The 26,822-nt window shown below is 47.8% G+C and overlaps 1 pseudogene; it reads right to left on the bottom strand.

Moving 5' to 3' along the window:
* Positions 1–26,822, bottom strand: part of LOC135518905 (desmin-like) — a 27,606-nt pseudogene continuing 784 nt past the window's right edge.

The following is a 26,822-nucleotide window of genomic DNA, read 5'->3' as shown; positions in this document are numbered from 1 at the left end:
TCAACATACACTCTATTTTATTTCAGAGCATCGGCTGTGAAACATTGTGAAGCGGATAGACCCTTTCTGACACACACACACACAAAGAAATGTGGACTACAGAGATACATCTCTTGACATTCTGGAGATCCCCTCTAGCCATGCGTGTTCTGCTCTGGCCAGGGCCCGACTTGACTTTCATTCCACCTTGTTCCCACCTTCTGATTACGGTAACATTGTCTTCTGATTACGGTAAAATTGTCTTCTGACTACGGTAACATTTCCTTCTGATTACGGTAACATTGTATTCTGATTACGGTAACATTGCCTTCTGATTACGGTAACATTGTATTCTAATTACGGTAACATTGTATTCTGATTATGGTAACATTTCCTTCTGATTACGGTAACATTGTATTCTGACTACGGTAACATTGTATTCTGACTACGGTAACATTGTATTCTGATTACGGTAACATTGTATTCTGACTACGGTAACATTGTATTCTGATTACGGTAACATTGCCTTCTGATTACGGTAACATTGCCTTCTGATTACGGTAATATCGTCTTCTTCTGTCTTCTTCTCCTTTGGTGGTTGGTCATATAAAATCTGATTACTAGGAGTTAGTGAGTTATGAACATACCTAAGGCAGGTATAACCCTTTGTAAATGTGGTTATAACTCTTTATATGGTGTTAATAACTCACTCCCTCTCCAAAAGAGACCTTTCAAAAGAGGTTTTCCCTAGAAAAGCTACCTGGATTAGCCCTTGTATCTTGGTATGTAAACGTCCTTTAAAAACAATGTTTGAACTTGTTGTTGCTTCATTTGTTTGTTTGTTTGTTGTTTACATGATGTCCTGCTGGTGCTGTGTAGATTCACTGACCACCTGTGGAAGAAGAGGACAGTCAGTCAAGGTCGAGAGGTCAGGCACAGACAGACAACAACCAGATAGCCCAGAGAGACGAAGTGTATAGATTTGTATTTGACTTGTTTGTTGTACCTTTCGTTCAACAGGGAGTCTCATTGAGACCAAGGTCTCTTTCACAAGGGAGCCCCACATCGTACAATCACACAACGTTTTTTACAAAATACAACAGAATACAAAAATACAATAATGAACGAGTCCCCTCATATAAATACCTTGGGCATTTGGATCGACGACAAGTTGTTATTTAAAACACGCAGATGATCTAGCGAAGAAACTGAGACTTAAACTGGGCTTGTTCTTCAGAAATAGATTGCTTTGGTTGTAGGAAAACTATTGTTCTGTCAATTTCCCTGTCGGTCTTTGACTATGGGCGACATCACCTGTATAAACGCTGCTGCCACTTCTTTAAAACCACACTGCTTATCGTAGGCCACGTTCTTACGGGTGACATCGCTGTGTGTCAGAGTCGCTGGCGGAGCCCAGCGGGCAGCTTAGCGGTTAGAACGCCTGGGGTAGTAAGTGAAAGATCGCAGGGTTTGTATACCCATGGTGAAAAATCAGTCGAAGTGCCGTTGAGAAAGGCACTTAACCCTAATTTGCTCCTGGAGCTCCGTACCACTATGGCTGACCCAGTAAAACAACACCTATCATACTACTATGACTGACCCTGTAAAACAACACCTATCATACTACTACTATGACTAACCCTGTAAAACAACACCTATCATACTACCATGACTGACCCTGTAAAACAACACCTATCATACTACTATGACTGACCCTGTAAAACAACACCTATCATACTACCATGACTGACCCTGTAAAACAACACCTATCACACTACTATGACTGACCCTGTAAAACAACACCTATCATACTACTATGACTGACCCTGTAAAACAACACCTATCACACTACTATGACTGACCCTGTAAAACAACATCTATCACACTACTATGACTGACCCTGTAAAACAACACCTATCATACTACTATGACTGACCCTGTACAACAACACCTATCATACTACCATGACTGACCCTGTAAAACAACACCTATCATACTACTATGACTGACCCTGTAAAACAACACCTATCATACCACTATGACTGACCCTGTACAACAACACCTATCACACTACTGGGACTGACCCTGTAAAACAACACCTATCATACTACTATGACTGACCCTGTAAAACAACACCTATCATACTACCATGACTGACCCTGTAAAACAACACCTATCATACTACTATGACTGACCCTGTAAAACAACACCTATCATACTACTATGACTGACCATGTAAAACAACACCTATCACACTACTATGACTGACCCTGTACAACAACACCTAACATACTACCATGACTGACCCTGTAAAACAACACCTATCATACTACCATGACTGACCCTGTAAAACAACACCTATCATACCACTATGACTGACCCTGTACAACAACACCTATCACACTACTATGACTGACCCTGTAGAACAACACCTATCATACTACTATGACTGACCCTGTAAAACAACACCTATCATACTACTATGACTGACCCTGTACAACAACACCTATCATACTACTATGACTGACCCTGTACAACAACACCTATCACACTACTATGACTGACCCTATCATAAAACAACACTGCACCTATCCGGTTTATGTATTTGTTGTATTGTTGTATTTGTTGTATTGTTGTGTTGTTGTATTTGTTGTGTTGTTGTATTGTTGTATTTGTTGTATTGTTGTATTTGTTGTATTGTTGTATTTGTTGTATTGTTGTGTTGTTGTATTTGTTGTTGTATTGTTGTGCTGTTGTATTTGTTGTATTTGTTGTATTGTTGTATTGTTGTATTTGTTGTATTTGTTGTATTGTTGTATTTGTTGTATTGTTGTATTGTTGTATTGTTGTATTTGTTGTATTGTTGTATTTGTTGTGTTGTTGTATTGTTGTATTGTTGTGTTTGTTGTGTTTGTTGTGTTTGTTGTGTTTGTTGTATTGTTGTGTTGTTGTGTTGTTGTGGTTGTTGTGTTGTTGTGTTTGTTGTATTGTTGTGTTGTGTTGTTGTGTTTGTTGTATTGTTGTGTTGTTGTGTTGTTGTATTGTTGTGTTGTTGTGTTTGTTGTGTTGTTGTGTTGTTGTGTTTGTTATATTGTTGTGTTGTTGTGTTGTTTTGTTGTTGTGTTGTCATGACACTGCCGTTATCTCAACTCTGTCCTTGTTGATGTACCTTGTTTTTTCTGCTGCTTTTTTTTTTTTTTTTTGTAAGACAGGGCTCTCTTCCAAAAGAGACAAGGTCTCAAAGGGACTTTCCTGTGAAAATAAAGGTGAAATAAACACAATAAAATACAGATAGATATACCGGTGACAAGGACAGTTAAAGTGTGGACAGGACAGCGACTATACAACTGTAGTTTAGTGTGAACAATAGTGTGTCTTCCTGGTTTCAGTCAATCCAGGAAGTAAAATGTAAATTCAGGAAGTAAAATGTAAATTCAGGAAGTAAATTCCAATTCCTAATTTTCCTCAATGATTTTCTTTTTGGTTGTTGTAATTTTCCCTCTTTCCCCCCAATTCCGTGATTTCCAATAGGGATCCAATTACAATCTTTTCTCATCGCTGCAACTCTCCAACGGGTTCGGGAGGTGAAGGTCGAGTCATGCATCCTACGAAACAGGAACCACCAAATCTTTGCTTCTGAACACCCGCCCGCTTAACCCTGAAACACTGTTCAACTGATGACCAAGGGGTCAGCCTGCAGGCGCTCAGCCCGCCACAAGGAGTCGCTGGAGTGCGATGAGCCAAGTAAACCCCCGCCGGCCAAACTCTCCCCTAACCCGGACGACGCTGGGCCAATTGTGTACTGCCCTATGGAACTTTCGGTCACGGCCGGTTGTGACGGCCTGGGATCGAACCCGGGTCTGTCGTAATGCATCAAGCATTGCACCACTTGGGAGGCCGTCTCAATGCTTTTCTATGAAGAAAATGTTTAATTGGGAACCAGGAATTTCTGTTCACTTCATGAATTGTCTGAAATGAAATTATATTGACCCTGGTGTCCTCTGTACATCTCTGAACTGTGAGAGGAGGGTGAGATGCTCGGAGGTTGGGTCATCAGGTCTAATACTGAGGTGCTCTGGATAGGAGAAGTGAGTTCATTAAAAGGTAGTTGATCAACAGTTGAGATTTAAACTGTACTTACACACAGAGCACTAGCACCCTCTCTCAATGAATATTTAATCTCGATCAAAATGTATTAATTAAATGACTGTAAGGCTATGAGATGCTATGTCCAAGTGCATAATAACACCCTATTCCTTATATATAGTGTGCTACTTTGGACACGATTCCGGGCCCTGGGAGTGCACTATGAAGGGGATATGGAGTTATTTAGGATGAGGCATATATTGGTCCATAATGTCTTCAGTTTTTTGTCGTTCAGTCTGTTTAGCTCACCTCTCCATCGCGGGTTTCGATGGTCTTGATCAGAACAGTCTTCTTTGAGTGGACCTCTGATGAACGCCCTACGTCTGGGCTGGTCTCTGCAGGGAGAGCACAGAGGTAACACAACCTCAGTCTAACCCAGGACTCAGCTCTCAGGCTTAATGAGACTTGAAAAAGATGTCAACTCAAGACTAACCAACTATCTAACGGCTGATGTTTTGAATGGAAAGTATAGATCACAAGTAAAACTATCACAACCGTAACCCACCCACAACCACAACCTAACCCTACCTCAACCTAACCTAACCACAACCTGATCAAACCACAACCTAACCTTACCTCAACCTAACCTAACCATAACCGGATCAAAACCACAACCTAAGCTCACCTCAGCACCTAACCTCAACCTAACCACAACCTGATCAAACCACAACCTAACCCCCAAAACAACCTTAGTCTCTTACCACAGCAGCAGAGAGGAGATAGGCCCTTGAAATAGGTAAAAAATAACCACAAGCTAACCCAAAAGCCACAGTTGATTTATGACGTCTTTGATCAATATTAATTAACTCTAATTGGGCTCCATTAATTTCATTTGGCTGGTAAACAAGACATACCCCCTACACCTCTCCTCCCCCCCTTCTCCTCTCCTCCCCCTATACCTCTCCTCCCCCCCCTTCTCCTCTCCTCCCCCCTACACCTCTCCTCCCCTCTACTCCTCCCCTCCCTCCTCCCCCTACACCTCTCCTCCCCCTACACCTCTCCTCCCCCTACTCCTCTCCTCCCCTCCCTGGTCTTAGAATTATCAATATCTGAAATGCACTGAACTGTCAACCTATTTTCTGCTTCTCCCCCTTCTGGTAAAATGTGACGCTGAAGAAACGTGCTCTCACCTCTGAATCCAATGGTGGAATATGATGAGGCAGCAGAGTGAGCAGCAGAGTGAGCAGCGGAGTGGGAGCCAGTAACAGTGATGCTGGGGAAAGAGAGAGAGAGAAGACAAAACATACAGGAAATGACAGGTTAGATATCTATTTGACTGAACGTTTGAAAGTCCCTGCAACAATCTATTGTGGCTGATTCCATTCATGATGACCTCCCTCGCCTACTTTTACCCTGGCCCTATCGCAATGTGTCTTTTGCAATACCTTGCATCTTATCTTCTCCCTCCTTCTCAACGGTAATGGGGAAGAGGAAGCACAAGTGTATCCTACCGGGAAGAGTTTAAATATCTTCCACACCCCATTTGAATCATCTGTTGTATTGTCTGAGGAGAAACGCCTACAAACATTTGAAGATAGGGCACTTATTGTTTTATCTATAAAATGTATTGCACAACTACCTTACTTTGTTTTGATCAATTTATACATGTATTTTGGGATCCCTCGCCCTACTGCCCCCTTCCCTCTTCTCTATCTCCCCCTCTCCTCCCTCTTCTCTATCCCTTCTGACATCCTCCCCTCCCCCTATCTCCTCCCCTACCTCTTCTCTATCTCCCCCCTCTCCTCCCTCTTCTCTATCCCCCCTCCCACCTCCCCTCCCCCTACTCCTCCCCTACCTCTTCTCTATCTCCCCCCCCTCCTCCCTCTTCTCTATCCCCCCTACACCTCTCCTCCCTCTTCTCTATCCCTCCCCCTACTCCTCCTCTCCCTCTTCTCTATCCCTCCCCCTACTCCTCCTCTCCCTCTTCTCTATCCCCCCTCCACCTCTCCTCCCACTTCTCTATCCCTCCCCCTACTCCTCCTCTCCCTCTTCTCTATCCCTCCCCCTCCACCTCTCCTCCCTCTTCTCTTTCCCTCTCCCTACACCTCTCCTCCCTCTTCTCTATCCCTCCCCCTACTCCTCCTCTCCCTCTTCTCTATCCCTCCCCCTCCACCTCTCCTCCCACTTCTCTATCCCTCCCCCTACTCCTCCTCTCCCTCTTCTCTATCCCTCCCCCTCCACCTCTCCTCCCTCTTCTCTTTCCCTCTCCCTACACCTCTCCTCCCTCTTCTCTATCCCTCCCCCTACTCCTCCTCTCCCTCTTCTCTATCCCTCCCCCTCCACCTCTCCTCCCACTTCTCTATCCCTCCCCCTAATCCTCCTCTCCCTCTTCTCTATCCCTCCCCCTCCACCTCTCCTCCCTCTTCTCTTTCCCTCTCCCTACACCTCTACTCCCTCTTCTCTATCCCTCCCCCTACTCCTCCTCTCCCTCTTCTCTATCCCTCCCCCTACTCCTCCTCTCCCTCTTCTCTATCCCTCCCCCTACTCCTCCTCTCCCTCTTCTCTATCCCCCTCCACCTCTCCTCCCACTTCTCTATCCCTCCCCCTACTCCTCCTCTCCCTCTTCTCTATCCCTCCCCCTCCACCTCTCCTCCCTCTTCTCTATCCCTCCCCCTACTCCTCCTCTCCCTCTTCTCTATCCCCCCTCCACCTCTCCTCCCTCTTCTCTATCCCTCCCCCTACACCTCCCCCCCTACTCCTCCCCTACCTCTTCTCTATCCCTCCCCCTACTCCTCTCCTCCCTCTCCTGAACTCCTCCCTCTCCTCTCCTCCCTCTACTTATCCCTATCTCTGACACCGGCTCTCCTCTCCTTCCAGTAGCTTCCTGTAGGTAGCGATCTCTATATCCAGGGCCATCTTGACATTGAGGAGGTCCTGGTACTCTCTGAGGTGACGAGCCATCTCATCCTTCATCTTGGCGATCTCAGCCTCCAGACGGGTGACGGAGTCCTGGTAACCTCCAGCCTCGTTTCCCAGACGATCCTCCATCTCTCTCATCTGCCTCAGCAGAGACTAGCGTTCTGTAGTGGTGAGGAGAGAGAGAGAGAGAGAGAGAGAGAGAGAGAGAGAGTGAGCTAAGGGAGTCTAGAGGGGGAGTAGAGACTGTCAGAGCGAGAGAGCGAGAGAGAGAGAGCGAGCTGAGAGTTAGCTTAGCTACTGAGAGAGAGGGGGAGAGGGCTAGTCTAGTGGTGGAGAGAGCTTAGCTACTGTCAGAGTAGTGGTGAGAGAGAGCTTAGCTAGAGAGTGGTGCTGATGAGTTAGCGAGCTAGTCAGAGACTGGTGAGAGTTAGAGAGAGAGTGAGAGAGAGAGAGAGAGAGAGAGAGAGTGGGGAGGAATGATTACATTAACAGTAAAGTAGGTAAACACGTATAGTTAGTTAGATTGAGAGGGGGATGGGGCTATGTCACTGGGAGAGGTGATTAGTGATGATAGGTTAGGGAATTGTCCTAAAGTAGCTTAGCTACGTCACCCACATATTTAAAACCATTGGACTGTCAAATACAAGAAGTAATATAGAGTCACTGTGGGCGTAGTAATATAGAGTAGCTACTGTCACGTAGTGGTAATATAGAGTAGGGCGTAGTAGGTATAGAGTAGTTAGGGCGTAGTAATATAGAGTAGGCGTAGTAATATAGAGTAGGGCGTAGTAATATAGTAGTAGGCGTAGTAATATAGAGTCACTAAGTAGGGTGTAGTAATATAGAGTAGGGTGTAGTAACAGACTACTCACGGTTCCCTTGAGCTTAGTCGATCTCACAGGTGTAGGACTGGATCTGATGCCTGAACTCCATGCTCTCCTGTTTGGCCTGTCTCAGAGCATCGTTGTTCTTGTTCACAGCCTGGTTCAGGTCTGACACCTGGAGAGGAGGTGGAGACATGGGGTAGAATAGATGTCACTGTCTAGTGGTGCTGATGTAGTTAGCTTAGCTACTGTCACTATCTAGTGGTGCCGATGTAGTTAGCTTAGCTACTGTCACTGTGTAGTGGTGCCAATGTAGTTAGCTTAGCTACTGTCACTGTGTAGTGGTGCCAATGTAGTTAGCTTAGCTACTGTCACTGTGTAGTGGTGCCAATGTAGTTAGCTTAGCTACTGTCACTGTCTAGTGGTGCCGATGTAGTTAGCTTAGCTACTGTCACTGTGTAGTGGTGCCGATGTAGTTAGCTTAGCTACTGTCACTGTCTAGTGGTGCTGATGTAGTTAGCTTAGCTACTGTCACTGTGTAGTGGTGCTGATGTAGTTAGCTTAGCTACTGTCACTGTGTAGTGGTGCTGATGTAGTTAGCTTAGCTACTGTCACTGTGTAGTGGTGCTGATGTAGTTAGCTTAGCTACTGTCACTGTGTAGTGGTGCTGCTGTAGTTAGCTTAGCTACTGTCACTGTGTACTGGTGCCAATGTAGTTAGCTTAGCTACTGTCACTGTCTAGTGGTGCCGATGTAGTTAGCTTAGCTACTGTCACTGTCTAGTGGTGCTGATGTAGTTAGCTTAGCTACTGTCACTGTCTAGTGGTGCTGATGTAGTTAGCTTAGCTACTGTCACTGTCTAGTGGTGCTGATGTAGTTAGCTTAGCTACTGTCACTGTGTAGTGGTGCCAATGTAGTTAGCTTAGCTACTGTCACTGTCTAGTGGTGCTGATGTAGTTAGCTTAGCTACTGTCACTGTCTAGTGGTGCTGATGTAGTTAGCTTAGCTACTGTCACTGTGTAGTGGTGCTGATGTAGTTAGCTTAGCTACTGTCACTGTGTAGTGGTGCCAATGTAGTTAGCTTAGCTACTGTCACTGTCTAGTGGTGCTGATGTAGTTAGCTTAGCTACTGTCACTGTGTAGTGGTGCCAATGTAGTTAGCTTAGCTACTGTCACTGTCTAGTGGTGCTGATGTAGTTAGCTTAGCTACTGTCACTGTCTAGTGGTGCTGATGTAGTTAGCTTAGCTACTGTCACTGTCTAGTGGTGCTGATGTAGTTAGCTTAGCTACTGTCACTGTGTAGTGGTGCTGATGTAGTTAGCTTAGCTACTGTCACTGTGTAGTGGTGCTGATGTAGTTAGCTTAGCTACTGTCACTGTGTAGTGGTGCTGATGTAGTTAGCTTAGCTACTGTCACTGTGTAGTGGTGCTGATGTAGTTAGCTTAGCTACTGTCACTGTGTAGTGGTGCTGATGTAGTTAGCTTAGCTACTGTCACTGTGTAGTGGTGCCGATGTGGTTAGCTTAGCTACTGTCACTGTCTAGTGGTTAGCTTAGCTACTGTCACTGTCTAGTGGTGCTGATGTAGTTAGCTTAGCTACTGTCACTGTCTAGTGGTGCCCTTTGTAGTTAGCTTAGCTACTGTCACAGTCCACATATCAATATCCATCTTTAGCTCATCTAGCAATGCTCTGCTTCAAGTACTGGCAATCACTCACAGATAATGTCGGGATTTTATCATGTTCAGGGTTGGAGTCGATTTCATTTAAATTCCAATTTCAATTTAATGAATTAAATTAATTGAAACAAAATACATAACAAAATTGAAATTGTCCTAAGCCAATTTATCTCAACCATCCCGATGAGAGCAATATTACCATATTATATTATATACTACTGTTATAGATGGTTCCTCTGTACTGTTCCATATTATATAATACTGTTATAGATGGTTCCTCTGTACTGTTCCATATTATATACTACTGTTATAGATGGTGTTCACCTTGGACTGGTACCATTCCTCTGCCTCGGAGATGTTCTTGGCTGCGATGCCCTCGTACTGCATACGGATGTCCCTGAGGGCAGCGGTCAGGTCTGGTTTGGACATGTCCATCTGGACCTGCACCGAGGTCTCCTGCATCTGGCTCGTCAGCTCATGGATCTCCTGCGAGGTCAGAGGACAGGGGTTTTAGGTCAGGGGATAAAGGTCAGGGGTCAGAGGTTAGGTGTTATAGGGGTCAACTTGAGTTGAATCAGAGTGGTTTTATATGTAAGAATCAGAATCGCTGCTACAGTGGTTGTTTTTCGTAGTAGTAAAAACAGGATTTTATTTGGATTACTAGCCTTTGTGAAGAGAGGTTCTGATGAACCCTGAAACTTCACGTTTTTTTATAGCGGCGTTAATAAAGTAACACGGTTTTGTGCCTTTTTCTTTTTTAATGATCCTTTAGCATAATGAGCTACTTCTTTCCTCAACGTTCCTGAGTCATTCAATGTACAAAACCCTGGCTCCTACGACACACAGACAGGACCAATGGTCTCTCTCTCTCTCTCTCTCTCTCTCTCTCTCTCTCTCTCTCTCTCTCTCGCTCTCTCTCTCTCTCTCTCTCTCTCTCTCTCTCTCTCTCTCTCAGCCCTAAATATTTCCCAGCTGCTAGTCTCTCTTTCTCATGGTTTAATTTTAGCTGTGCATCTGTTGAACAATGTTACACAGGGCCCTCGATGTCACAGGCCCAGCTGACACTCTGCCTTAACCAAGTCAGGACAGGTGTATGGTTGGATATGTATGGTTGGAGATGTATGGTTAGCTGGGAGTACAGTAGCTGGGAGTACAGTATCTGAGAGTATATTAGCTGGGAGTATAGAATCTGGGACTATAGTATCTGAGAGTATATTAGCTGGGAGTACAGTAGCTGGGAGTATAGTGAAGGTATAGTGAATGGCCCATAGTGAATGGCCTATAGTGAATGGCCCATAGGGAATGGCCCATAGGGAATGGCCCATAGGGAATGGCCCATAGTGAATGGCCCATAGTGAATGGCCCATAGTGAATGGCCCATAGGGAATGGCCCATAGTGAATGGCCCATAGTGAATGGCCCATAGTGAATGGCCCATAATGAATGGCCCATAGTGAATAGCCCATAGTGAATGGCCCATAATGAATGGCCCATAGTGAATGGCCCATAGTGAATGGCCCATAGTGAATGGCCCATAGTGAATGGCCCATAGTGAATGGCCCATAATGAATGGCCCATAGTGAATGGCCCATAATGAATGGCCCATAGTGAATGGCCCATAGTGAATGGCCCATAATGAATGGCCCATAGTGAATGGCCCATAGTGAATGGCCCATAGTGAATGGCCCATAGTGAATGGCCCATAGTGAATGGCCCATAGTGAATGGCCCATAATGAATGGCCCATAGTGAATGGCCCATAGTGAATGGCCCATAGTGAATGGCCCATAGTGAATGGCCCATAGGCCAGGATCCTATCTCCTGTTTCCACAGCATAATGTGCTGGTTTGATATGTTCTGTTCACATGAACCTCGTAGCATGGTTTGAGCAACTATGGCAGAAGCCTCAACAGGCCAGCCCAGTTCAGTTTGGCATGGCTTGGCTCAGTTGTGTGAAAAGGAGTTAGGAATTGTCTCAAAAGGCCATGCAGGACCACACTAACCTCTTCGTGGATCTTCTTGAGGAAGGCGATCTCCTCCTGTAGACTCTCAATGCGTCTCTCCAGGTCCAGCCTGGCCAGAGTGGCAGAGTCCACGTCCTAGAGAAACGGAACAAGAACAGGGGATAGAGTTGACGTTTAGTATTGATGTTTCAGCATAAGGCCTTTCCCAAGACGAGAGCCGACAGACTGACACAGAGAGAGAGAGAGAGAGAGAGAGAGACAGAGAGAGAGAGACAGAGACAGAGAGAGAGACAGAGAGAGAGACAGAGAGAGAGACAGAGACAGAGAGAGAGACAGAGACAGAGAGAGAGAGACAGAGAGAGAGACAGACAGAGAGAGAGAGAGAGTGACAGAGAGAGAGAGAGAGAGAGAGACAGACAGACAGACAGACAGACAGACAGTCCATGTTGGTATCACACTTGCATCAATGATCTCATCTGACTGCAAGTATTTCATTGATCATTTGGTAAGAGAGAAAGTTCTGAAGGCAGACAAAGAGAGAGAGAAGGAGAGGGGAAGTGTGACTCACAGCTCTGAAGGCAGAAAGGTTGTTCTCTGCCTCTTCCCTCTGGTGGATCTCCTCCTGCAGTCTGGAGGGAGGGAGGGAGGGAGGGAGGGAGGGAGGGAGGGAGGGAGGGAGGGAGGGAGGGAGGAAGAGAGGGAGGGAGGGAGGGGGAGGGGAGGGAGGGAGGGAGGGAGGGAGGGAGGGAGGGGGAGGGAGGGAGGGGGGGAGGGAGGGAGGGAGGGAGGGGGAAGAGAGGGAGGGAGGGGGGAGGGAGGGAGGGAGGGAGGGAGGGAGGGGGAGGGAGGGAGGGAGGGAGGGAGGGAGGGGGAGGGGGGGGGAGGGGGAGGGAGGGAGGGGAGGGAGGGAGGGAGGGAGGGAGGGAGGGGGAGGGAGGGAGGGAGGGAGGGAGGGAGGGAGGGAGGGAGGGAGGGAGGGAGGGATTAAAGAAAAGGTTCAATTTGAGTTTAAACAGATTCAAATGCAGCCCTTTTCCTCCCTGTTTGTGCCTGTTGGAAGACTCTGGACCCTTCCACAGTCTCTCTCTCTCTGACTACAGGAATAGAGTCTGGACCCTTCCACAGTCTCTCTCTGACTACAGGAATAGGGTCTGGACCCTTCCACAGTCTCTCTCTCTGACTACAGGAATAGAGTCTGGACCCTTCCACAGTCTCTCTCTCTCTCTGACTACAGGAATAGAGTCTGGACCCTTCCACAGTCTCTCTCTCTGACTACAGGAATAGAGTCTGGACCCTTCCACAGTCTCTCTCTCTCTGACTACAGGAATAGAGTCTGGACCCTTCCACAGTCTCTCTCTCTCTGACTACAGGAATAGTCTGGACCCTTCCACAGTCTCTCTCTGACTACAGGAATAGGGTCTGGACCCTTCCACAGTCTCTCTCTCTCTGACTACAGGAATAGAGTCTGGACCCTTCCACAGTCTCTCTCTCTCTGACTACAGGAATAGAGTCTGGACCCTTCCACAGTCTCTCTCTCTCTCTGACTACAGGAAAAGGGTCTGGACCCTTCCACAGTATCTATCTCTGACTACATGAATAGAGTCTGGACCCTTCCACAGTCTCTCTGTGACTACAGGAATAGTCAGGACCCTTCCACAGTCTCTCTCTCTCTGACTACAGGAATAGTCTGGACCCTTCCACAGTCTCTCTCTCTCTCTGACTACAGGAATAGAGTCTGGACCCTTCCACAGTCTCTCTCTCTCTGACTACAGGAATAGGGTCTGGACCCTTCCACAGTCTCTCTCTCTCTCTGACTACAGGAATAGAGTCTGGACCCTTCCACAGTCTCTCTCTCTCTCTGACTACAGGAATAGAGTCTGGACCCTTCCACAGTCTCTCTCTCTGACTACAGGAATAGGGTCTGGACCCTTCCACAGTCTCTCTCTGACTACAGGAATAGGGTCTGGACCCTTCCACAGTCTCTCTCTCTGACTACAGGAATAGAGTCTGGACTCTTCCACAGTCTCTCTCTCTGACTACAGGAATAGAGTCTGGACCATTCCACAGTCTCTCTCTCTGACTACAGGAATAGAGTCTGGACCCTTCCACAGTCTCTCTCTCTCTGACTACAGGAATAGAGTCTGGACCCTTCCACAGTCTCTCTCTCTCTCTCTGACTACAGGAATAGTCTGGACCCTTCCACAGTCTCTCTCTCTCTGACTACAGGAATAGAGTCTGGACCCTTCCACAGTCTCTCTCTCTCTGACTACAGGAATAGAGTCTGGACCCTTCCACAGTCTCTCTCTCTCTCTGACTACAGGAATAGAGTCTGGACTCTTCCACAGTCTCTCTCTCTGACTACAGGAATAGAGTCTGGACCCTTCCACAGTCTCTCTCTCTGACTACAGGAATAGGGTCTGGACCCTTCCACAGTCTCTCTCTCTGACTACAGGAATAGAGTCTGGACCCTTCCACAGTCTCTCTCTGACTACAGGAATAGAGTCTGGACCCTTCCACAGTCTCTCTCTCTGACTACAGGAATAGAGTCTGGACCCTTCCACAGTCTCTCTCTCTCTGACTACAGGAATAGGGTCTGGACCCTTCCACAGTCTCTCTCTCTCTGACTACAGGAATAGAGTCTGGACCCTTCCACAGTCTCTCTCTCTCTCTGACTACAGGAATAGAGTCTGGACCCTTCCACAGTCTCTCTCTCTGACTACAGGAATAGGGTCTGGACCCTTCCACAGTCTCTCTCTCTGACTACAGGAATAGGGTCTGGACCCTTCCACAGTCTCTCTCTCTGACTACAGGAATAGAGTCTGGACTCTTCCACAGTCTCTCTCTCTCTGACTACAGGAATAGAGTCTGGACCATTCCACAGTCTCTCTCTCTGACTACAGGAATAGAGTCTGGACCCTTCCACAGTCTCTCTCTCTCTGACTACAGGAATAGTCTGGACCCTTCCACAGTCTCTCTCTCTCTGACTACAGGAATAGAGTCTGGACCCTTCCACAGTCTCTCTCTCTCTCTGACTACAGGAATAGTCTGGACCCTTCCACAGTCTCTCTCTCTCTGACTACAGGAATAGAGTCTGGACCCTTCCACAGTCTCTCTCTCTCTGACTACAGGAATAGAGTCTGGACCCTTCCACAGTCTCTCTCTCTCTGACTACAGGAATAGAGTCTGGACTCTTCCACAGTCTCTCTCTCTCTGACTACAGGAATAGAGTCTGGACCCTTCCACAGTCTCTCTCTCTGACTACAGGAATAGGGTCTGGACCCTTCCACAGTCTCTCTCTCTCTGACTACAGGAATAGAGTCTGGACCCTTCCACAGTCTCTCTCTCTGACTACAGGAATAGAGTCTGGACCCTTCCACAGTCTCTCTCTCTGACTACAGGAATAGAGTCTGGACCCTTCCACAGTCTCTCTCTCTCTCTGACTACAGGAATAGAGTCTGGACCCTTCCACAGTCTCTCTCTGACTACAGGAATAGAGTCTGGACCCTTCCACAGTCTCTCTCTCTGACTACAGGAATAGAGTCTGGACCCTTCCACAGTCTCTCTCTCTGACTACAGGAATAGAGTCTGGACCCTTCCACAGTCTCTCTCTCTGACTACAGGAATAGAGTCTGGACCCTTCCACAGTCTCTCTCTCTCTGACTACAGGAATAGAGTCTGAACCCTTCCACAGTCTCTCTCTCTCTGACTACAGGAATAGAGTCTGGACCCTTCCACAGTCTCTCTCTCTCTGACTACAGGAATAGAGTCTGGACCCTTCCACAGTCTCTCTCTCTCTGACTACAGGAATAGGGTCTGGACCCTTCCACAGTCTCTCTCTCTGACTACAGGAATAGAGTCTGGACCCTTCCACAGTCTCTCTCTCTGACTACAGGAATAGAGTCTGGACCCTTCCACAGTCTCTCTCTCTCTCTGACTACAGGAATAGTCTGGACCCTTCCACAGTCTCTCTCTGACTACAGGAATAGGGTCTGGACCCTTCCACAGTCTCTCTCTCTCTGACTACAGGAATAGAGTCTGGACCCTTCCACAGTCTCTCTCTCTCTGACTACAGGAATAGTCTGGACCCTTCCACAGTCCCTCTCTCTCTCTGACTACAGGAATATAGTCTGGACCCTTCCACAGTCTCTCTCTCTCTGACTACAGGAATAGAGTCTGGACCCTTCCACAGTCTCTCTCTCTGACTACAGGAATAGAGTCTGGACTCTTCCACAGTCTCTCTCTCTGACTACAGGAATAGAGTCTGGACCCTTCCACAGTCTCTCTCTCTCTGACTACAGGAATAGTCTGGACCCTTCCACAGTCTCTCTCTGACTACAGGAATAGGGTCTGGACCCTTCCACAGTCTCTCTCTCTCTCTGACTACAGGAATAGAGTCTGGACCCTTCCACAGTCTCTCTCTCTCTGACTACAGGAATAGTCTGGACCCTTCCACAGTCCCTCTCTCTCTCTGACTACAGGAATATAGTCTGGACCCTTCCACAGTCTCTCTCTCTCTGACTACAGGAATAGAGTCTGGACCCTTCCACAGTCTCTCTCTCTCTGACTACAGGAATAGAGTCTGGACCCTTCCACAGTCTCTCTCTCTCTCTGACTACAGGAATAGAGTCTGACTCTTCCACAGTCTCTCTCTCTGACTACAGGAATAGAGTCTGGACCCTTCCACAGTCTCTCTCTCTCTCTGACTACAGGAATAGGGTCTGGACCCTTCCACAGTCTCTCTCTCTCTGACTACAGGAATAGAGTCTGGACCCTTCCACAGTCTCTCTCTCTGACTACAGGAATAGAGTCTGGACCCTTCCACAGTCTCTCTCTCTGACTACAGGAATAGAGTCTGGACCCTTCCACAGTCTCTCTCTCTCTCTGACTACAGGAATAGAGTCTGGACCCTTCCACAGTCTCTCTCTCTGACTACAGGAATATAGTCTGGACCCTTCCACAGTCTCTCTCTGACTACAGGAATAGAGTCTGGACCCTTCCACAGTCTCTCTCTCTCTGACTACAGGAATAGAGTCTGGACCCTTCCACAGTCTCTCTCTCTGACTACAGGAATAGAGTCTGGACCCTTCCACAGTCTCTCACTCTCTGACTACAGGAATAGAGTCTGAACCCTTCCACAGTCTCTCTCTGACTACAGGAATAGAGTCTGGACCCTTCCACAGTCTCTCTCTCTCTGACTACAGGAATAGAGTCTGGACCCTTCCACAGTCTCTCTCTCTCTGACTACAGGAATAGGGTCTGGACCCTTCCACAGTCTCTCTCTCTGACTACAGGAATAGAGTCTGGACCCTTCCACAGTCTCTCTCTCTCTGACTACAGGAATAGAGTCTGGACCCTTCCACAGTCTCTCTCTCTCTGACTACAGGAATAGTCTGGACCCTTCCACAGTCTCTCTCTGACTACAGGAATAGGGTCTGGACCCTTCCACAGTCTCTCTCTCTCTGACTACAGGAATAGAGTCTGGACCCTTCCACAGTCTCTCTCTCTGACTACAGGAATAGTCTGGACCCTTCCACAGTCCCTCTCTCTCTCTGACTACAGGAATATAGTCTGGACCCTTCCACAGTCTCTCTCTCTCTGACTACAGGAATAGAGTCTGGACCCTTCCACAGTCTCTCTCTGACTACAGGAATAGAGTCTGGACTCTTCCACAGTCTCTCTCTCTCTGACTACAGGAATAGAGTCTGGACCCTTCCACAGTCTCTCTCTCTCTCTGACTACAGGAATAGTCTGGACCCTTCCACAGTCTCTCTCTGACTACAGGAATAGGGTCTGGACCCTTCCACAGTCTCTCTCTCTGACTACAGGAATATAGTCTGGACCCTTCCACAGTCTCTCTCTCTGACTACAGGAATAGAGTCTGGACCCTTCCACAGTCTCTCTCTCTCTGACTACAGGAATAGAGTCTGGACCCTTCCACAGTCTCTCTCTCTGACTACAGGAATAGAGTCTGGACCCTTCCACAGTCTCTCTCTCTCTGACTACAGGAATAGAGTCTGGACCCTTCCACAGTCTCTCTCTCTCTCTGACTACAGGAATAGTCTGGACCCTTCCACAGTCTCTCTCTGACTACAGGAATAGGGTCTGGACCCTTCCACAGTCTCTCTCTCTCTGACTACAGGAATAGAGTCTGAACCCTTCCACAGTCTCTCTCTCTCTGACTACAGGAATAGAGTCTGGACCCTTCCACAGTCTCTCTCTCTCTGACTACAGGAATAGAGTCTGGACCCTTCCACAGTCTCTCTCTCTCTGACTACAGGAATAGGGTCTGGACCCTTCCACAGTCTCTCTCTCTCTGACTACAGGAATAGAGTCTGGACCCTTCCACAGTCTCTCTCTCTCTGACTACAGGAATAGAGTCTGGACCCTTCCACAGTCTCTCTCTCTCTGACTACAGGAATAGTCTGGACCCTTCCACAGTCTCTCTGACTACAGGAATAGGGTCTGGACCCTTCCACAGTCTCTCTCTCTCTGACTACAGGAATAGAGTCTGGACCCTTCCACAGTCTCTCTCTCTCTGACTACAGGAATAGAGTCTGGACCCTTCCACAGTCTCTCTCTCTGACTACAGGAATAGAGTCTGGACCTTTCCACAGTCTCTCTCTCTGACTACAGGAATAGGGTCTGGACCCTTCCACAGTCTCTCTCTGACTACAGGAATAGGGTCTGGACCCTTCCACAGTCTCTCTCTGACTACAGGAATAGAGTCTGGACCCTTCCACAGTCTCTCTCTGACTACAGGAATAGAGTCTGGACCCTTCCACAGTCTCTCTCTCTCTGACTACAGGAATAGTCTGGACCCTTCCACAGTCTCTCTCTCTGACTACAGGAATAGAGTCTGGACCCTTCCACAGTCTCTCTCTCTCTGACTACAGGAATAGAGTCTGGACTCTTCCACAGTCTCTCTCTCTCTCTGACTACAGGAATAGAGTCTGGACTCTTCCACAGTCTCTCTCTCTCTCTGACTACAGGAACATAGTCTGGACCCTTCCACAGTCTCTCTCTGACTACAGGAATAGAGTCTGGACCCTTCCACAGTCTCTCTCTCTCTGACTACAGGAATAGAGTCTGGACTCTTCCACAGTCTCTCTCTCTCTGACTACAGGAATAGAGTCTGGACTCTTCCACAGTCTCTCTCTCTCTCTGACTACAGGAACAGAGTCTGGACCCTTCCACAGTCTCTCTCTCTCTGACTACAGGAATAGTCTGGACCCTTCCACAGTCTCTCTCTCTGACTACAGGAATAGAGTCTGGACCCTTCCACAGTCTCTCTCTCTCTCTGACTACAGGAATAGAGTCTGGACCCTTCCACAGTCTCTCTCTGACTACAGGAATATAGTCTGGACCCTTCCACAGTCTCTCTCTCTGACTACAGGAATAGAGTCTGGACCCTTCCACAGTCTCTCTCTCTCTGACTACAGGAATAGAGTCTGGACCCTTCCACAGTCTCTCTCTCTGACTACAGGAATAGAGTCTGGACCCTTCCACAGTCTCTCACTCTCTGACTACAGGAATAGAGTCTGAACCCTTCCACAGTCTCTCTCTCTGACTACAGGAATAGAGTCTGGACCCTTCCACAGTCTCTCTCTCTCTGACTACAGGAATAGAGTCTGGACCCTTCCACAGTCTCTCTCTCTGACTACAGGAATAGGGTCTGGACCCTTCCACAGTCTCTCTCTCTCTGACTACAGGAATAGAGTCTGGACCCTTCCACAGTCTCTCTCTCTGACTACAGGAATAGAGTCTGGACCCTTCCACAGTCTCTCTCTCTCTCTGACTACAGGAATAGTCTGGACCCTTCCACAGTCTCTCTCTGACTACAGGAATAGGGTCTGGACCCTTCCACAGTCTCTCTCTCTCTGACTACAGGAATAGAGTCTGGACCCTTCCACAGTCTCTCTCTCTCTGACTACAGGAATAGTCTGGACCCTTCCACAGTCCTCTCTCTCTCTGACTACAGGAATATAGTCTGGACCCTTCCACAGTCTCTCTCTCTCTGACTACAGGAATAGAGTCTGGACCCTTCCACAGTCTCTCTCTGACTACAGGAATAGAGTCTGGACTCTTCCACAGTCTCTCTCTCTGACTACAGGAATAGAGTCTGGACCCTTCCACAGTCTCTCTCTCTCTGACTACAGGAATAGTCTGGACCCTTCCACAGTCTCTCTCTGACTACAGGAATAGGGTCTGGACCCTTCCACAGTCTCTCTCTCTGACTACAGGAATATAGTCTGGACCCTTCCACAGTCTCTCTCTCTGACTACAGGAATAGAGTCTGGACCCTTCCACAGTCTCTCTCTCTCTGACTACAGGAATAGAGTCTGGACCCTTCCACAGTCTCTCTCTCTGACTACAGGAATAGAGTCTGGACCCTTCCACAGTCTCTCTCTCTCTGACTACAGGAATAGAGTCTGGACCCTTCCACAGTCTCTCTCTCTCTGACTACAGGAATAGTCTGGACCCTTCCACAGTCTCTCTCTGACTACAGGAATAGGGTCTGGACCCTTCCACAGTCTCTCTCTCTCTGACTACAGGAATAGAGTCTGAACCCTTCCACAGTCTCTCTCTCTCTGACTACAGGAATAGAGTCTGGACCCTTCCACAGTCTCTCTCTCTCTGACTACAGGAATAGAGTCTGGACCCTTCCACAGTCTCTCTCTCTCTGACTACAGGAATAGGGTCTGGACCCTTCCACAGTCTCTCTCTCTCTGACTACAGGAATAGAGTCTGGACCCTTCCACAGTCTCTCTCTCTGACTACAGGAATAGAGTCTGGACCCTTCCACAGTCTCTCTCTCTCTCTGACTACAGGAATAGTCTGGACCCTTCCACAGTCTCTCTCTGACTACAGGAATAGGGTCTGGACCCTTCCACAGTCTCTCTCTCTCTCTGACTACAGGAATAGAGTCTGGACCCTTCCACAGTCTCTCTCTCTCTGACTACAGGAATAGAGTCTGGACCCTTCCACAGTCTCTCTCTGACTACAGGAATAGAGTCTGGACCTTTCCACAGTCTCTCTCTCTCTGACTACAGGAATAGGGTCTGGACCCTTCCACAGTCTCTCTCTGACTACAGGAATAGGGTCTGGACCCTTCCACAGTCTCTCTCTCTGACTACAGGAATAGAGTCTGGACCCTTCCACAGTCTCTCTCTCTCTGACTACAGGAATAGAGTCTGGACCCTTCCACAGTCTCTCTCTCTGACTACAGGAATAGTCTGGACCCTTCCACAGTCTCTCTCTCTCTGACTACAGGAATAGAGTCTGGACCCTTCCACAGTCTCTCTCTCTGACTACAGGAATAGAGTCTGGACTCTTCCACAGTCTCTCTCTCTCTCTGACTACAGGAATAGAGTCTGGACTCTTCCACAGTCTCTCTCTCTCTGACTACAGGAACATAGTCTGGACCCTTCCACAGTCTCTCTCTCTGACTACAGGAATAGAGTCTGGACCCTTCCACAGTCTCTCTCTCTGACTACAGGAATAGAGTCTGGACTCTTCCACAGTCTCTCTCTCTCTGACTACAGGAATAGAGTCTGGACTCTTCCACAGTCTCTCTCTCTCTCTGACTACAGGAACAGAGTCTGGACCCTTCCACAGTCTCTCTCTCTGACTACAGGAATAGTCTGGACCCTTCCACAGTCTCTCTCTCTCTGACTACAGGAATAGAGTTTGGACCCTTCCACAGTCTCTCTCTCTCTGACTACAGGAATAGAGTCTGGACCCTTCCACAGTCTCTCTCTCTGTCTACAGGAATAGAGTCTGGACCCTTCCACAGTCTCTCTCTGACTACAGGAATAGAGTTTGGACCCTTCCACAGTCTCTCTCTCTCTGACTACAGGAATAGAGTCTGGACCCTTCCACAGTCTCTCTCTCTCTCTGACTACAGGAATAGAGTCTGGACCCTTCCACAGTCTCTCTCTCTGACTACAGGAATAGAGTCTGGACCCTTCCACAGTCTCTCTCTCTGACTACAGGAATATAGTCTGGAACCTTCCACAGTCTCTCTCTCTCTCTGACTACAGGAATAGAGTCTGGACCCTTCCACAGTCTCTCTCTCTCTGACTACAGGAATAGAGTCTGGACCCTTCCACAGTCTCTCTCTCTGACTACAGGAATATAGTCTGGACCCTTCCACAGTCTCTCTTCTGACTACAGGAATAGAGTCTGGACCCTTCCACATCTCTCTCTCTGACTACAGGAATAGAGTCTGGACCCTTCCACAGTCTCTCTCTCTGACTACAGGAATAGAGTCTGGACCCTTCCACAGTCTCTCTCTCTCTGACTACAGGAATATAGTCTGGACCCTTCCACAGTCTCTCTCTCTCTGACTACAGGAATAGAGTCTGGACCCTTCCACAGTCTCTCTCTCTCTCTCTGACTACAGGAATAGAGTCTGGACCCTTCCGCAGTCTCTCTCTCTCTGACTACAGGAATAGAGTCTGGACCCTTCCACAGTCTCTCTCTGACTACAGGAATATAGTCTGGACCCTTCCACAGTCTCTCTCTCTCTGACTACAGGAATAGAGTCTGGACCCTTCCACAGTCTCTCTCTCTCTGACTACAGGAATAGAGTCTGGACCCTTCCACAGTCTCTCTCTCTCTGACTACAGGAATATAGTCTGGACCCTTCCACAGTCTCTCTCTCTGACTACAGGAATAGTCTGGACCCTTCCACAGTCTCTCTCTCTGACTACAGGAATATAGTCTGGACCCTTCCACAGTCTCTCTCTCTGACTACAGGAATAGTCTGGACCCTTCCACAGTCTCTCTCTCTGACTACAGGAATAGAGTCTGGACCCTTCCACAGTCTCTCTCTCTCTCTGACTACAGGAATAGAGTCTGGACCCTTCCACAGTCTCTCTCTCTCTCTGACTACAGGAATAGAGTCTGGACCCTTCCACAGTCTCTCTCTCTCTCTGACTACAGGAATATAGTCTGGACCCTTCCACAGTCTCTCTCTCTGACTACAGGAATATAGTCTGGACCCTTCCACAGTCTCTCTCTCTCTGACTACAGGAATAGAGTCTGGACCCTTCCACAGTCTCTCTCTCTCTGACTACAGGAATATAGTCTGGACCCTTCCACAGTCTCTCTCTCTCTGACTACAGGAATAGAGTCTGGACCCTTCCACAGTCTCTCTCTCTCTGACTACAGGAATAGAGTCTGGACCCTTCCACAGTCTCTCTCTCTCTGACTACAGGAATAGTATGGACCCTTCCACATTCTCTCTCTCTCTCTGACTACAGGAATGGAGTCTGGACTCTTCCACAGTCTCTCTCTCTCTGACTACAGGAATAGAGTCTGGACCCTTCCACAGTCTCTCTCTGACTACAGGAATAGAGTCTGGACCCTTCCACAGTCTCTCTCTCTGACTACAGGAATAGTCTGGACCCTTCCACAGTCTCTCTCTCTCTCTGACTACAGGAATAGAGTCTGACCCTTCCACAGTCTCTCTCTCTCTGACTACAGGAATATAGTCTGGACCCTTCCACAATCTCTCTCTCTCTGACTACAGGAATAGAGTCTGGACCCTTCCACAGTCTCTCTCTCTCTGACTACAGGAATAGAGTCTGGACCCTTCCACAGTCTCTCTCTCTCTCTGACTACAGGAATAGAGTCTGGACCCTTCCACAGTCTCTCTCTCTCTGACTACAGGAATAGAGTCTGGACCCTTCCACAGTCTCTCTCTCTGACTACAGGAATAGAGTCTGGACCATTCCACAGTCTCTCTCTGACTACAGGAATAGAGTCTGGACCCTTCCACAGTCTCTCTCTGACTACAGGAATAGAGTCTGGACCCTTCCACAGTCTCTCTCTCTCTAACTACAGGAATAGTCTGGACCCTTCCACAGTCTCTCTCACTGACTACAGGAATAGAGTCTGGACCATTCCACAGTCTCTCTCTCTGACTACAGGAATAGAGTCTGGACCCTTCCACAGTCTCTCTCTCTCTGACTACAGGAATAGAGTCTGGACCATTCCACAGTCTCTCTCTCTGACTACAGGAATAGAGTCTGGACCCTTCCACAGTCTCTCTCTCTCTGACTACAGGAATAGTCTGGACCCTTCCACAGTCTCTCTCTCTCTGACTACAAGAATAGAGTCTGGACCCTTCCACAGTCTCTCTCTCTCTCTGACTACAGGAATAGAGTATGGACCCTTCCACAGTCTCTCTCTCTCTGACTACAGGAATAGAGTCTGGACCCTTCCACAGTCTCTCTCTGACTACAGGAATAGAGTCTGGACCCTTCCACAGTCTCTCTCTGACTACAGGAATATAGTCTGGACCCTTCCACAGTCTCTCTCTGACTACAGGAATAGTCTGGATCCTTCCACAGTCTCTCTCTGACTACAGGAATAGAGTTTTGACCCTTCCACAGTCTCTCTCTCTCTGTGACTACAGGAATAGATTCTGGACCCTTCCACAGTCTCTCTCTCTCTCTGACTACAGGAATAGTCTGGACCCTTCCACAGTCTCTCTCTCTGACTACAGGAATAGAGTCTGGACCCTTCCACAGTCTCTCTCTCTCTGACTACAGGAATAGAGTCTGGACCCTTCCACAGTCTCTCTCTCTGACTATAGGAATAGAGTCTGGACACTTCCACAGTCTCTCTCTGACTACAGGAATATAGTCTGGACCCTTCCACAGTCTCTCTCTCTCTGACTACAGGAATAGAGTCTGGACCCTTCCACAGTCTCTCTCTCTGACTACAGGAATAGAGTCTGGACCATTCCACAGTCTCTCTCTCTCTCTGACTACAGGAATAGAGTCTGGACCCTTCCACAGTATCTCTCTCTCTGACTACAGGAATAGAGTCTGGACCCTTCCACAGTATCTCTCTCTCTGACTACAGGAATAGAGTCTGGACTCTTCCACAGTCTTCCACAACTCTTCCACAGTCTCTCTCTCTGACTACAGGAATAGAGTCTGGACTCTTCCACAGTCTCTCTCTCTGACTACAGGAATAGAGTCTGGACCCTTCCACAGTCTCTCTCTCTCTGACTACAGGAATAGAGTCTGGACCAAAGTCTCTTCCACAGTCTGGACCCTTCTCTCTCTGACTACAGGAATAGAGTCTGGACCATTCCACAGTCTCTCTCTCTGACTACAGGAATAGAGTCTGGACCCTTCCACAGTCTCTTCCTGACTACAGGAATAGAGTCTGGACCCTTCCACTCTCTCTGACTACAGGAATAGAGTCTGGACTCCATCAAAGTCTCTCTCTCTGACTACAGGAATAGAGTCTGGACCCTTCCACAGTCTCTCTCTCTCTGACTACAGGAATAGAGTCTGGACCCTTCCACAGTCTCTCTCTCTGACTACAGGAATAGAGTCTGGACCCTTCCACAGTCTCTCTCTGACTACAGGAATAGAGTCTGGACCCTTCCACAGTCTCTCTCTCTAACTACAGGAATAGTCTGGACCCTTCCACAGTCTCTCTCACTGACTACAGGAATAGAGTCTGGACCCTTCCACAGTCTCTCTCTCTCTAACTACAGGAATAGTCTGGACCCTTCCACAGTCTCTCTCTGACTACAGGAATAGAGTCTGGACCCTTCCACAGTCTCTCTCTCTCTCTGACTACAGGAATAGAGTCTGGACCATTCCACAGTCTCTCTCTCTGACTACAGGAATAGAGTCTGGACCCTTCCACAGTCTCTCTCTCTCTGACTACAGGAATAGAGTCTGGACCCTTCCACAGTCTCTCTCTCTCTGACTACAGGAATAGAGTCTGGACACTTCCACAGTCTCTCTCTGACTACAGGAATATAGTCTGGACCCTTCCACAGTCTCTCTCTGACTACAGGAATAGAATCTGGACCCTTCCACAGTCTCTCTCTCTGACTACAGGAATAGAGTCTGGACCCTACCACAGTCTCTCTGTGACTACAGGAATAGAGTCTTGTCTAGTATGTGTAATGGTTGGCAGTCCAGGCTATTTGTATGCAGTATCACAGAGGAAAAGATTGACGGCTACATGTGCAATGCGTTTGATTTTACCATCGGCGATAATACCCCTTCAGAGGTCACACACAGCCAAGGGAGTGTGTTCTAATACCTGATCTAAGATCAGTCTCTACCAGGTCTGGTAAACCAGGGTACAGAACAGACCTGATCTGATCAGAATTCCTATTCTGAGACTCTTTATGACTACCAACCTTGAGCTGATCTGAGGTCAGTGTTACACAGCAGCTGCGTATTCCACCCCCAACCTTCTCAACTTTTCCTTCCACTTCCACAGTATTTTGCCTCCCCCTTCCCCCCCCCCCCCTTTCCCCCTCATTCCCCCTTCTTCACGGCATCCTTTCATGCATGCCCCCCTCCCGTTCCCCCCCATCCCCCATCCCCCTCCCCCCCTCCCCCCAGAGGCCTTGAAGGAGATAGACCCTACCAGCTGTTGCAGTAACGGAGAGACAATCCAATACAAAAAAAAACGCCAGAGATGATTTCACACCGCTGATCCAATAGCTTTAAATAGAAAACATCTATTAACAGCTCTGCAAACCGTTGCATTGACTAAAATGTATCACCACAAAATGAGATGTCTCCCTACGGGCTGTGGGAACGCGTATAGAAAACACACGCACTGTTGGAGGCACAAGCCCAAAGGTATGTCAGCGTGGTCTGTTAAAATATGTTACCATGAAATAAAACAGGTGACTTACAGCCAGGTGACTTACAGCCAAGTGACTTACAGCCAGGTGACTTACAGCCAGGTGACTTATAGCCAGGTGACTTATAGCCAGGTGACTTATAGCCAGGTGACTTATAGCCAGGTGACTTACAGCCAAGTGACTTATAGCCAGGTGACTTATAGCCAGGTGACTTACAGCCAGGTGACTTACAGCCAGGTGACTTACAGCCAGGTGACTTATAGCCAGGTGACTTATAGCCAGGTGACTTATAGCCAGGTGACTTATAGCCAAGTGACTTATAGCCAGGTGACTTATAGCCAGGTGACTTATAGCCAGGTGACTTATAGCCAGGTGACTTATAGCCAGGTGTCTTATAGCCAGGTGACTTATAGCCAGGTGACTTATAGACAGGTGACTTATAGAAAGGTGACTTATAGCCAGGTGACTTATAGCCAGGTGACTTATAGTCAGGTGACTTATAGCCAGGTGACTTATAGACAGGTGACTTACAGCCAGGTGACTTACAGCCAGGTGACTTATTGACAAGTGACTTATAGACAGGTGACTTATAGCCAAGTGACTTATTGACAAGTGACCTATAAACCTATAAACCTTATAAACAACAGACGTCCAGTATTTATATCTTAGGGGCCCATAATCGGACAGTCCAAAACTCCCAAGCTAATAACTTTAAGGAGTCTATTACAGAGGTAGTTTCAAT

The sequence above is a fragment of the Oncorhynchus masou genome, chromosome 29 (assembly GCF_036934945.1).
Source record: "Oncorhynchus masou masou isolate Uvic2021 chromosome 29, UVic_Omas_1.1, whole genome shotgun sequence".
In the NCBI taxonomy this organism is placed as follows: domain Eukaryota; kingdom Metazoa; phylum Chordata; class Actinopteri; order Salmoniformes; family Salmonidae; genus Oncorhynchus; species Oncorhynchus masou.
This window is presented reverse-complemented; position numbering and strand designations above follow the sequence as displayed.